General features: G+C 44.0%; 1 long non-coding RNA gene across 1 annotated transcript in view; it reads left to right on the top strand.

Annotated features, from left to right (window-relative positions):
• Positions 1-33: 33 nt before the first annotated feature.
• Positions 34-13586, top strand: part of LOC132210008 (uncharacterized) — a 107144-nt gene continuing 93591 nt past the window's right edge. Inside the window, exon 1 of the long non-coding RNA XR_009446134.1 lies at positions 34-92. This is a non-coding gene — a long non-coding RNA (uncharacterized LOC132210008). The remainder of the gene's footprint in view (positions 93-13586) is intronic.

Genomic DNA, 13586 nt, shown 5'->3' with positions numbered 1-13586 from the left:
TAGCTTTAGCGTCACTTCCTGCGTTCCGGACGGTGGAGAGAGTATTGCTTCGGGGTCAAAGATCAGGGAGAGGATCTAGGTGGACTTGTCCGGTAACCAGCTTCAGTCTTATTTTCTATCTATTAACATGTGGTCTGGGATTTCAAACAAGGAAGCGACCATTTTAAAAACTAATCCTTTGCTCGTTTCCGTCTTAAATGGGAAGCTATTACTTAATACTCTGCTCCCTAATTCTAGATTCTCCCAAATTAGGGCATCTCCTATCAGTATTTATCCTATGGAACCTTGTGATTAATAATCACCTGTCATTCTTCTGAACTCCAGTGAATATAAGCTCAACCGTTCCTCACATGCCAACATTGCTCATCAACCGGGCGAACTTTTTCTGAACTTCGAATGCAATGTCTCTGTCCCGAAATAAAGAGACCAAAAACCTTCATATTTTTACCCTCTGTCTCAACGTGTAGAAAGAATTAGTTACATTGCATTGGCTATCTCATACTTGTTATAGTGTAGCCATTGTTCTAATCTAGGAAATGTAATAATCACTTTGATTTTGCTAACAGGCTGAGTACAATGTGATATTCACCAGAAAGCTTGCTTTATTGTGATGTGATAATGGGAACTGCAGATGCTGGAGAATCCAAGATATCAAAGTGTGGAGCTGGATGAACACAGCAGGCCAAGCAGCATCTCAGGAGCACAAAGGCTGACGTTTCGGGCCTAGACCCTTCATCAGAGATGTTCATTTAGCCCTAGTGAACTGGAGTCATTGAGAACGAGTGAGAAAATTCTCCATTGGTTGGTATCATATTTAGCACAAAGGACAAAATGGTTGTGACTGCTGGAGGTCAGAATATTTCAAATCGAGGATTTCTTTAGGGTAGTGTCCAAGGCCCAACCATTTTCAGTTGTTTCATCAATTACATTCCCACCATCATAAGGTCACAAGTAGGAATGTTTGCTGATAATTGTGCAACGTTCACATTTTGCAGTTCTTTAGATACTGAAGCAACCTGTGTCGAAATGCGGGACAATCCGGACAGTATTTAAGATTGGGTTAACAAGTGGCAAGTAATATTCATGCCATAGGCTATCTGTGCTTTGCAGGCTTTGACCAGTTTCTGTGTACATTTGAGATAACAAAGTGTGAAGCTGGATGAACACAGCAGGCTAAGCCGCATCTCAGGAGCACAAAAGCTGACGTTTCGGACCTAGACCCTTCAGAGAGAGGGGAATGGGGAGAGGGTTCTGGAATAAATGGGGAGAGGTGGGAGGTGGACCGAAGACGGAGAGGAAATAAGATAGCTGGAGAGGAGACTATAGGTGTGGAGGTAGGGAGGGGATAGGTCAGTCCAGGGAAGATGGACAGGTCAAGGAGGCGGGATGAGGTAGTAGGTAGGAAATGGAGGTGCGGCTTGAGGTGGGAGGAAGGGATGGGTGAGAGGAAGAACAGGTTAGGGAAGCGGAGACAGGCTGGGCTGGTTTTGGGAATCAGTGGGGGGAGGGGATGTGCTGGGCTGGTTTTGGGATGCAGTGGGGGAAAGGGGGATTTTGAAGCTTGTGAAGTCCACATTGATACCATTGGGCTGCAGGGTTCCTGAGCAGAATATGAGTTGTTGTTCTTGCAACCTTTGGGTGGCATCATTGTGGCACTGCAGGAGGCCCATGATGGACATGTCGTCTGAGGAATGGGAGGGGGAGTTAAAATGGTTCGCGACTGGGAGGTGTAGTTGTTTATTGCGAACCGAACAGAGGTGTTCTGCAAAGCGGTCCCCAATGTAGAGGAAGCCACACCGGGTGCAATGGATACAGTATACCACATTGGCAGATGTGCAGGTGAATATCTGCTTAATATGGAACGTCATTTTGGGGCCTGGGATGGGGGTGAGGGAGGAGGTGTGGGGACAATATCTTCTGTGTAAATTTGGTTTACTTGAATACTACTGAGACAAACAAAAGGATCAGAGTCAATTTGCAATTCAATACAATTTTATTCACAAAATACACTAAAGACACAAAAGGGGCCCTCGAAAACCCTGCTCCTGCTTTTAAAATGCCTAATTCTTACAAATAATTACTCTGGCTGCCAGACCAGAACTAGGTATTACTCATGCAGTTAAACTTGGCCAGGCTGCATAGTCAGCTCTGATGAACTCAATGAAGGTTGGTCTTGCACACAGTTGTCTTCTCTCTCTCTCTCTCTCTCTCTCTCTCTCTCTCTCTCTCTGTCTTCAATGAGCTCCGTGGCTGGGCCAGGTTGAGTCTTCACTGAGGGATTAGCTGCCCAGTGTCCCTTCTTCTCCCTCCCTACTGTATCCTTCCAGGATATTCTCTGGCCCTCAGCCAATTGATCTTCCAGGTCAACGTCATAGCATCCAATGGGATTCTGATGTCACATGAGGAAGACGCTGGGGCGACTCTTCATCTTCTGATACGTCAAGTGCTCGTCACCCTCCCTATACACGGTCATGACTGGAACCCAGGACTCCAGTGAGTCTGCTTGTCAAACTCCAATACACAAACCAGCTTTGTTTTTCAGGGCAGGTTGAGGCTTTTCCTTGCCTGTCCTTGTCTTGTGTGGATGCTTTGTGCTTGACCTGTCCTGAAAATCCCATCAAGCCTGCCAGCTGAAAGGTTGCGCAGCCTGGTTTCAGGCCTAGATGATCAAGCCATGGCTGTCCAGTCGCAGTCCCTCAACTTGATCCAAATGAACATCAGCAGAGTCATACAGCTCTGATCTTGATCTTCCACCAGGCAGCACCTGGGTCCCAGGCTGAAATGGTCAGCAAATGAAAATTTAAAAATAAATCAGAGCAAATAAATACAAAAAAGAACAACCAGTCATTTCCACAGGCTTAAATAAAATTCTTCCAGAGTGAAAATGCTATCTACATACCTCTCTGTGGAGACTTCAATTGAAGGGCCTCATCCATGTCAGATATCTGATATATGCAAAAATTCATAGGTCAAATGATAGCTTGCATTTCCATATGAAATCCAAACCAAGATGTTCTACCACTGGGTAGAGGGTGATTAATATGGCCAGATGAAGGCAGGTAGTATTACTCACCGCAAATCTTAATGGATGGTTTCCAACCTCACCTGTACATGTGCCATGAGTTCACATAGGGTCTTTTTGGGGTGCACCTGGACCATCAATATCACAGGGTTGTATAAGAACTCCGGTGTCCCATTAGGACTTGATGTGGTAGCCTCTGACCTTGCTTTCTACCGGGGGTCACTCCGCACTCTTCCATTTGATGCCACATTCACATTTTGGTGAGGCCTGATATTGTTATGCCGTAGGGTCTGTGTCTGCATGGGGATAGGGTTGGAAAGGTCTCTGGCATCCGCTCTGGAGTTACCACTGATAGTGTCATGGGTCCCTCTAGTGGCATGGTGAGATATCTCTGATTTTCTGCCTGCGCTTGTGGATGCGGTGTTCTGCACTCTGGCATAATTGCCTATTTGGCTATAGTTGTAGTACACTCCCCCTCCCCCCACGCCCGCCACCATGGCAGTTGGTCCCAACTTTTCCCTGCTTGGGTGTATAGGGGCGGTACATCTCAGTTGCCCTCCTCCATTTCCAACTCCCCCTTCATTTCTCCATACTGGACTTATCACATTCATCTTTCTAGCCTTGTGGGATTTGCTCCTTTCTGGACCAGGATGCCTTCTTGGAGCAGGATATTGTTGAAGACTTTAAGAACTATTCAGATCAGCCTCCTGCACCACTTGAACAGTATTACGATTTAGGTACCAGGGAAACGCAGGCCTTTTCAATCTTGAGGTGCTTTACGTGTTGGTAGGTTTCTTCTAGTTTTGTGTGCTTAACAATCACGAAGGCGTCATTTACTCCTGGACTTCTTTTCCCACATGCTGAACATTCTCCAGTGTACCCACACCTTCATGTGTGTTTTGGGTCAAGATTATTGCAAGTCTTCCTCCTTTTTTGTCGTAGCTTGTGAGACTACGGTCCTAAACCATTTGGCCCTATTCCATCTTAAGAGCTGGGTTCTGTCCAACCACCTGAAGACAGCAGTGAACTGCAGCCATAATCACCTGGTCAATGTGGTGGGTATTCTCCTTTCTTTTACTGGCACTTGTTTAGTTCATCTACGGGGTCCCCTCTATTGTGATCGACTGCAATTAAATTTGTGGTTTTCGTGTCCTTGAGTTTGCCTCTGCCCAATTTTTGTGGATGGGGCAAAGCAGAGAAGACTGTGAGGCTCAAGCATATTAATATTAGCTTGATTTCCTTGGGGCTGTTCGAAGGAATTCTCTATTGATAGGAGTTGCCAAAGAATGTATAGGGGTTCAAGGTGGTTTTGAAAGCAGGGTATTTTTTTGGCTATCTCTGCCGGTTATGCTACAGTGAATTATATGCTGTCGGTGACATTTTGGTGACTGGTGGTTAGTATGTCCATTGGGATGGAACGGCTCCATTGTTTTCATTGGATTTGGGTTCTTGGGGTAGGAGAAACAGCTGGGCATGCTGAGGGTACTGAAGCTGTTAGGAGACCCCAACCCTGATGGTTCTCAGTGTACCAATAGATTTCTTCCTCTGTTTCCCAGTCAGTCATTGTTTGGCTCTTTTCTTCCCTGTGGCCCTGCAGATGCTCATAATCCATTTTCAGACTTTAATCTGTCAGTCTCATGTTAGCATTTCCAAATGGTCTTTAATGTGGACCTAGTCTCTTGTTTTACTTGCTTAGAGCTGTAAGTACAGACTGAAAATCCCTATCTTTCTCACTAGCTGAGTCATTACATTGTGGATTGCATTTTGATCCCTAATCAGATGCTGTTCCCCATGGTAGGCCATTTTTCTCTGGGCCTGAAACTGTCCCATGATCAGCAAATTTGCCTGATTCCTCAATTACAGCTCTTGAATTTTGGCTTGCATTTGATTGATTCTGTTCTTTACATTCTCTAGCTCTCATTTAAGTTTAATATTGTCAATTTCTTTGTGTTTCACTTGTTCCATGCAGCTGGCTATCACTATAGCTTTACTTAATTTAGGGACATGCCTGTCTAAGTCTTTCTGCGGCCCTCCCAACAACTTTGACCTTCAGACCCCAGGACTGATACTAACATAGCACACCCAATTCTGCCAAATTGGGCCACTTCCTGTTCAAATGCTTCCTCTCACTGAGTGATCTGTCATTGCTCTGCTCTCCTATTCCTTTGGGTTCATCCAATGAGTTGGGAAGAGGCCAAGATAGGGGAAGGAATTGGGAATAGGGGATGGCATTTTTGTAGGAAGGTGGGTGGGAGGAAGTGTATTCTAGGTAGCCGTGGGAGTCGGTGGGCTTGAAATGGATATCGGTTTCTAGGTGGTTGCCTGAGGCCAATTCCTTCGCCTCTGCCGCATCTGCTCTCAGAATAAGGCATTCCACTCCTGTATACCTCAGAAGTCCTTGGTTTTCAAGGACCACAATCCCCACCCCCCCCCCCCCCCCCCCACCGCAGCCCTCGACTGTGCCTCCTGCATTTCCTGCAACTCATCCCTCACACTCCCTCCCCGCAATAACCACCAAAAGAGAATCCCCCTCCTCCTCACGTGCCACCCCACCGACCTCCAGATCCAACGCATCATTCTCCGACACTTCCGCCATCTGCTATCTGACCCCACCACCAAAGACATTTTTTCCTCCCCACACTTGTCTGCTTTCCACAGGGACCACTCTCTCCGTGACTCTCTTGTCCACTCCACACTCCCCTCCGACCCCACAACACCCGGCACTTTCCCCTGCAACCGCAGGAAGTGCTACACCTGCTCCTATACCTCCTCATTCACCCCCATCTGAGGCCTCAAGAAGACTTTCCACATAAAGAAGATGTTCACCTGCACGTCTCCCAATGTGGTATACTGCATCTGCTGTACCTGTTGTGGCCTCCTCTACATCAGGGAAACCAAGCAGAGGCTTGGGGACTGCTTTGCAGAACACCTACACTCAGTTCGCAATAAACAAGTGACCTCTCGGTCGCGAACCATTTCAACTCCCCCTTCCACTCCTTAGACGACATGTCCATGCTGGGCCTCCTGCAGTGCCACAACAATGCCACCCGAAGGTTACAGGAACAGCAACTCATATTACACTTGGGAACCCTGCAGTCCAATGGTATCAAAGTGGATTTCACAAGCTTCAAAATCTCCCCTCCCTCTACTGCATCCCAAAACCAGCCCAGCACGTCTATGCCTCCTTAACCTGTTCTTCCTCTCATCTGTCCCCTCCTCCCACATCAAGCTACACCCTCATTTCCTTCCTATTAACCTCATCCTGCCCCCTTGACCTGTACGTCCTCCCCAGACTGACCTAACCCCTCCCTACCTCACCAACTACACTTACCTCTACTGGCTCCATCCCCGCCTCTTTAACTTGTCTGTCTCCTCTCCACGTATCTTCTTCTCTATCCATCTTCGATCTGCCTCACCCTCTCTCCCTATTTATTTCAGAACCCACCCCTTCCCCCATTTCTGATGAAGGGTCTAGGCCCAATACGTCAGCTTTTGTGCTCCTAAGATGCTGCTTGACCTGCTGTGTTCATCCAATTCTACATTTTGTTATCTGAAAAGACACCAATGTTGTCCATGCTTTGAAAGCTTTGCCACCTTTCTATGTAAACCCGTTCACCTCGGGTACTCTGCTTATGAGATGAACTAAAGTGTCAGAGATATCTTGCAATTCAATGCAGTTTTATTCACAAAGTGCACTAAAGACGCAAAAAGGAGTGTATGTCCGACTATTATCTACAAACCTGCTCCTTCGCTATAAAACTCCTGATTCTTACATTAACTTCTGTACCACTTGCAACATTAAGTTACAATTTGCTGCAATCCTTATCTAAACTACGACCGGCTACCAGACTAGGACTGAGTATTACACGTGCAGTTAAACATGGCTAGGCTGTATAGGCTCTAATGAACTAAGCGAGGTCAGTCTTGCACATGGTCATCTTCTCTCTGTGTCCAAGCTCTGCTGCCGAGACAAGTCGAGTCTTCACTGATTCTCTAATAAGAGAGAGTCTAAGTATGGCCCCTTGATATTCAGTGGCATTATCATTGCTGATTCCCTCTTTATCAACATTCTGAGGCATACCATTGACCAGAAACTGAACTATATAATGAAACTGTAAATGCTATGGCTACAAATGCAGGTCAGAGCTGAGGAGTCCATAAGGCCATTCGGTCCATTGAGCTTGCCATCATGTCTTTCAATGAGATTATGGCTGATCTGATGATCTTCAATTCCCCTTTCCTATTTTTTCCACATAACCTTCAATTCTACTACTGATTAAAAATCTGTCTATCTCAGCTTTGAATATACTTAGTGACCTGCAGTAAAGAATTCCACAGATTCACTACACTCTGAGAGAATATATTCCTCTTCATTTCTGTGTGAAATGTGTGATCTTTCTTCTGTTTCAATAAAGTCACCACACGTTCTTCAAATTCGAATCAATCCTACCGACTCAGCCTCTGCTGACAAGAAAGTCCCTTCATACTTGGTATCAGCCTACTGAACCTTTTCTAGACTGCCTCCAATGTCAGAATATCTTTCCATAGATAAGTAGCTGAAAAAGTTCACAGTATCCCAGCTGTGATCTGACCCGGGCATTGCATAGTTGTATTTCTCTACTCCCTATTTTCATAGTCCATTTCCTTTGAAATAAAGGCCAACATTCCATTTGCTTTCTGTATTTCCCTGCAACAAATACAGTGTCCTTGGTTTTATTAATTGGAGCATATCATATAAGAGCAAGTATGTGACGTTGAACTTTTACAACCTATAATGGGCAGTTCTTGAAGGCTTAGAAAATAGAAAAGTTATAGTTATAAGTATTTCTGCCTTTATCTGACTGAACTCTAAAGGTGACCTGATCCACATGGAACAATGCATCTTGAAAAACTACTTAAGTAATCTGAGATAACAACATGTAGAGCTAGATGAACACAGCAAGCCAAGCAGCATCAGAGGAGCAGGAAAGCTGACGTTTCGGGCTTAGACCCTAGGGCCGAAATGTCAGATTTCCTGTTCTTCTGATGCTGCTTGGCCTGCTTTGTTCATTCAACTCTACACCTTGTTATCTCAGATTCTCCAGCATCTGCAGTTCCAACTCTCTCTGAAACACTTAAGTAATCTGTCCAGTTTTGTTATTTTCTTTTATTTATCCCTTAGCTTTGTTGTCTACCTTTTGTGTAAGTGGGATTGGAAACAAAGGTTTTTGGGTTTATAGCATAGACCAATTAGATTACCTTTTTAACATTTTACTCTGCTGAAGTTACTATATTATTAATAAATTGCTATTAGTTGCAATTGCTAATAGTTTAATATACAAATGGTGTCTGGTTAAGAACCAATTGAGTCCATTTTGAGTATCTTCGAAGGTTTTAATTTTACTGTGTCGCAAATACAGAAGTAGAAGGACTGGTTTGGTTCACCTGTCTGTCTCCTTGTCATAACAGTAGTGATGTTCTTTTGAAGACATAATGGGCTGAATGGTCTCCGTTTGTACCATAACTATTCTGTAATTCTGTGTATGATCCACCATCTGACTCACCTGAGCTCAACCTTTGTCTACGAGGCACAAGTCAAAAATGCGATGGAATACTTTCTACTTGCTTGGTTGGTAAAAGGATTCTGGGTAATCCAAGATGGAAGATGGGAGAAAATTGTGACTGTGAGAACTGCTCCTTTTTTTTTGAAGGTTTTTTCAATGTTGGAACTGATTTGCTTGATTTCTTGGAGCTGTGAATAGTGTTTTATAAACTGATGTATTGTTTTGGAACTGGAAAAAAATCAAAACAATGCTACAGTAAAACAAAGGAGGGAGCAGAGACCATGTGGGAGGTGAAAAAAAAGGAATGAACCCACACAGCCGACTTTCAGTACACAGCCTGTGCTGTTTAGTTTCAGGTATCTCTGGACATTGGTGTTCGCCTAAGGGAAAAAACAAACAGTGAAATTCACAACCAGTCTTGGAGAAACTCAGTATCAGGAGTTCCTCACAGAGGGGAACAGCTAAGTGTTTTTTTCTTTAACTCTGACTGTACTATTCTTTTTGTAAATCCATAATTCTGAGTAGGGTCAATTTTTTTATTATGGTTTATTAAGGTACACTTCTAGATTAAACTTTCTAACTATAAAACAGTTATCAAGTTACCCTAGAGCAGTGTTTCTAGAGCAGTAAGACTGTGCTATTTCCTAGGTCTGTACATTGTTCAGGTGCGAAGATGGCTTGTAGTAGAGTGTTGCATTCTTCCTGTTGGATGTGGGAGATCAGGGCGAATTTCGGTGTTACTGATGATTCTGTCTGCAGGAAGTGTGTTTGGTTGTGAATCCTATTGGATCGTACGGATAGGTTGGACAGTTAGAGGCAATGAGGAACTTACAGGGGCTAGGGAGTGTGATGAATGGCAGTTTCAGAAAAGTAGAAAAACTACAGACACAGTTGAGTAGATGGATTATCTCTAGGAAAGGTAGGATGGGTAAGCAGTGTTGATAGACTCTCACGGGATGGTAGCAATGACAGCCAAGTTTCTGGTACCAAAACTGGTTCTACTGTAATGAGGGGTATGCCAGTTTACAAGCAATCAATTGTGATCGGGGGCTGTCTAATCAGAGGCAGAGACAGATGTTTCTGTGGCCGGCAAAGAGATAACAAAATAGTTGGTTGCCTCATGGGTGCCAGGGTCAAGGGTGTCTCAGAGAGGGCGCAGAATATTCTCAAAGGGGAGAGAGACCAGCAGAAATCTATTGTACGCATTGGAACCATTGACATAGGAAGGAAAAAGATAAAGTTCAGAGGAGAGAATATAGGAAATTAGGCAGAAGGTTAAAAAATAGGTCCTCGAGGGTAATAATGTCTCGATTACTCCCAGTGCCACGTGCTAGTGAGAGTAGGAATAAGAGGATAGAGCAGATGAGCGCCTGGCTGAGGAGCTGGTGCAGTGGAGAAGAATACATGCTTTTGGATCATTGGACTCTCTCCTCAGGCAGCAGTGACCTGTATAAGAAGGATGAGTTGCACCTGAATTGGAAGGGGACTAATATACTGGTGGGGAGATTTGCTAGTGTCATCCAGGAGGATTTAAATAAGTAAGGGGTGGGGCCCAGAGAGATAGAGAGCAAGGAGATCAGTCTGAGGCTGATGTAGTTGGGAAAAGTAGCAAGTCAAATAGTCAAGGCAAGCAGGAACATGGCAGAGAACGAGGTGGGACTGATAAATTAAACTGCATTTATTTTGATGCAAGAAGCCTGACAAGTAAGGCATATGAACATTGGGCATGGTTCGGAATGTGGAACTGGGATATTACATAGCTATTACAGATGGATGGACAGGACTGGTAGCTTAATGTTCCGGGGTATAGATCAATAGGGGGGGGGTGGGCAAGAGAGGAGCGGGAGTGGCATTTTTGATTAGAGATAACATTACGGCTATACTTAGGGAGGACATTGCAGGGAGTATGTTCAGTGGAGTTGTTTGGGTAGAACTGAGAAATAAGAAAGGGATGGTCACCTTATTGGGATTGTACTATAGATATCCCAGTCGTCAGCAGGAAATTGAGAGGCAAATTTATAAGTAGATCTCAGTTATCTATAAGAATAATAGGGTGGTAATGGTAGAGGAATTTAACCTTCCAAACATAGACTGGCTCTGTCATAATGTTAAGGGATCAGATGGAGACAAATTTGTTAAGTGGTTTCAAGAAGAGTTTCTGATTCAGTATGTGGATGTACCTACTAGAGGAAGGGCAAAACTTGACATACTTTTGGGAAACAAGGCAAGTGACTGAGGTGTCAGGTGGGGAGCACTGTGCGGCAAGCAATCGTAATTCTATTACTTTCAAAATAGTGATGGAAAAGGATAAACCAGATCTAAAAGTTAAAGTTCTAAATTGGAGGACGGCCAATTTTGACAATATTAGGCCAGAACATTGAAAAGCTGATTGGGAACAGATATTCGCAGGTAAAGGGATGGCTGGAAAATGGGAAGACTTCAGAAATGAGATAACAAGAGTCCAGGGACTGTATGTCCCCATTAGGGTGAAAGGCAAGGGTGGAAGATGTAGCGAATGCTGGATGATGAGGCAAATTGTGGTTTTGGTCAAGAAAAAGGAGGAAGCACATGTCAGGTATAGGCAGCTGGGATCAAGTGAATCCTAAAGGAGTATAAGGGCAGTGTAAGTATAGCTAAGAGGGCAAAAAGGAGACATGAGATAGTTTTGGAAAATAGGGCTAAGGAAAATCCAAAGGTTTTCTAAAAATACATTAAGGACAAAAGAGTAACTAGGAAGAGAACAGGGCCCCTTAAGGATCAGCAAGGCTGCTCAGGCTAGGAACTGCAGGAGATGGGTGAGATATTTTGTATTTTGCATCAGTGTTTACTGTGGTCAAGGATATGGAACTTGAGGAAATGCGATATCTTGAAAAATGTCCATATAACAGAGGAGGAGGTGGTTAAAATGCATAAACATGGATAAATCCCTGGGACCAAAGCAGGTGTATGGTCAAACTTTGTAGGAAGCTGGGAAAGTGATTGCTAGGTCCCTTGCTGAGATATTTGTATCATCAATACTCACGGATGAGGTGAGAGTTGACATTGCCTAATATGGTACCAATATTTAAGAAAGGCAGTATGGAAAGGCTGGGAACTATAGTCTGGTGAGCCTGACATTAATGGTGGGGGAGTTCCTTTATTCATTAATGGGATGTGGGCATTGCTGACTATGCAGCACTTATTGCCTATTCCTAATTGTCCAGAGGGCAATTCAGAGTCAACCATATTGCTGTGGGTCTGGAGTCACATGTAGGCCAGACCAGGTGAAGATGGCAGTTTCTTTCCCTAAAGGTCAGTAGTAAACCAGGTGGGTTTTTCCAACAATTGACAATGGATTCATGGTCACCATTAGGTAAGGAACCATGGGAAATGGGTGAGATAGTAAATGACGATTTTGCAAAAGTGTTTACTGTGAACAAGGATGTGGAAGCTGGAGAACATGGGGAAATGCGATATCTTGAAAAATGTCCATATTACAGAGGAGGAGCTGCTTAAAAGGCATAAATGTGGATAAATTCCGGGACCAGATTGTTGTGGAAGGGATTGTGAAGGACAGGATTTATTTGGAAAGGCAAGGACTGATTAGGGATAGTAAACAGGAGGAATTGTGTCTCACTAACTTGATTGAGTTTTTTGAAGAAGTGATGAAGAGGATTGATGAAGGCAGGGTAGCAGACATCATCTATATAGACTTTGGTAAGGTGTTCAGTAAGGTTCTGCATGGTAGGCTGGTTAACAAGTTTAGATCGTATGGAATACAAGGAGAACTAGCTATTTGGATATAAAATTGGCAAGAAGGTAGGAGACAAAGGGTGGTGGTGGAAAGTTGGTTTTTGGACTGGAGGCCCGTGACCAACCGTGTGCCACAGGGATCGGTGCTGGATCCACTGCTTTTTGTAATTTATATAAATGATCTCGATGTGAATATAGAAGATATGGTTAGTAACTTTGCAAATGACACCAAAATTCATGGTATAGTGGATAGCGAAGAAGGTTACCTCGGAGTATAATGGGACCTTGATCAGATGGACCAATGGGCTGAGGTGTGGTAGATGGAGCTTAAGCTAGATAAATGTGAGGTGCTGCATTTTGGGAGGGCAAATCAGGGCAGGACTTATATAGTTAATGGAAAGGTCCTGGGGAGTGTTGCAGAATAGAGACCTTGGAGTGCAGGTTCATATTTTCTTGAAAGTAGAGTCGCAGGTAGACACATAATGAAGAAGGTGTTTGGTATGCTTGCCTTCATTCATCAGTGCATTGAGTATAGGAGTTGGGAAGTCACGTTGTAGCTGTGCAGGACATTGGTTAGGCCACTTTTGGAAAAACACGTTCAATTCTCATCTCCCTGCTAACAGAAAAATGTCATTAAACTTGAAAGGGTTACAAGGATGGTGCAAGGGTTGGAGGGTTTGAACTGTTAGGAGAGGCTGAATAGGCTGAAGCTACTTTCCCTGGAGTAGGCTGAGGGGTGACCTTATATAGGTTTATAAAATCATGAGGGGCATGGATAAGGTGAATACTCAAGGTCTTTTCCCTGGGGTAGGGGAGTCCAAAACTAGAGGGCATAGGTTTAAGGTGAGAGGGGAAAGTTTAAAAGGTACTTCAGGGGTAACCTTTTCATACAGAACGTGTGCGTGTATGGAGTAAACTGACTGTGGAAGTTGTGGAGGCTGGTACAATGACAATATTTAAAAGGCACCTGGATGAGTATATGAATAAGAAGGATTTACAGGGGTATGGACCAAATGCTGGTGAGTGAGACTACGTTAATTTAGGATATCTGGTCGGCATGAACAAGTTGAACCAAAGGATCTATTTCTGTGCTGTCTGTCTCTATGACTCTCTGAATCTATGAGTGCAGCTGAAACAATATTCATGTAGCTTGACAACTTCCAGGACAAAGACCACATCCAAAAATATTCACTCATTCCAGTACTATCGTATAGTAACAAAAGTGTTCCATCCACATGATGTACTGCAGTAGTTCACCAAGGCTCCTTAGACAGAACTTTCCAAACCCA

Source organism: Stegostoma tigrinum, chromosome 9 (assembly GCF_030684315.1).
Source record: "Stegostoma tigrinum isolate sSteTig4 chromosome 9, sSteTig4.hap1, whole genome shotgun sequence".
Classification (NCBI taxonomy): domain Eukaryota; kingdom Metazoa; phylum Chordata; class Chondrichthyes; order Orectolobiformes; family Stegostomatidae; genus Stegostoma; species Stegostoma tigrinum.
Note: the sequence above shows the minus strand (reverse complement) of the source record. Positions and strands in the feature narration are given on the sequence as shown.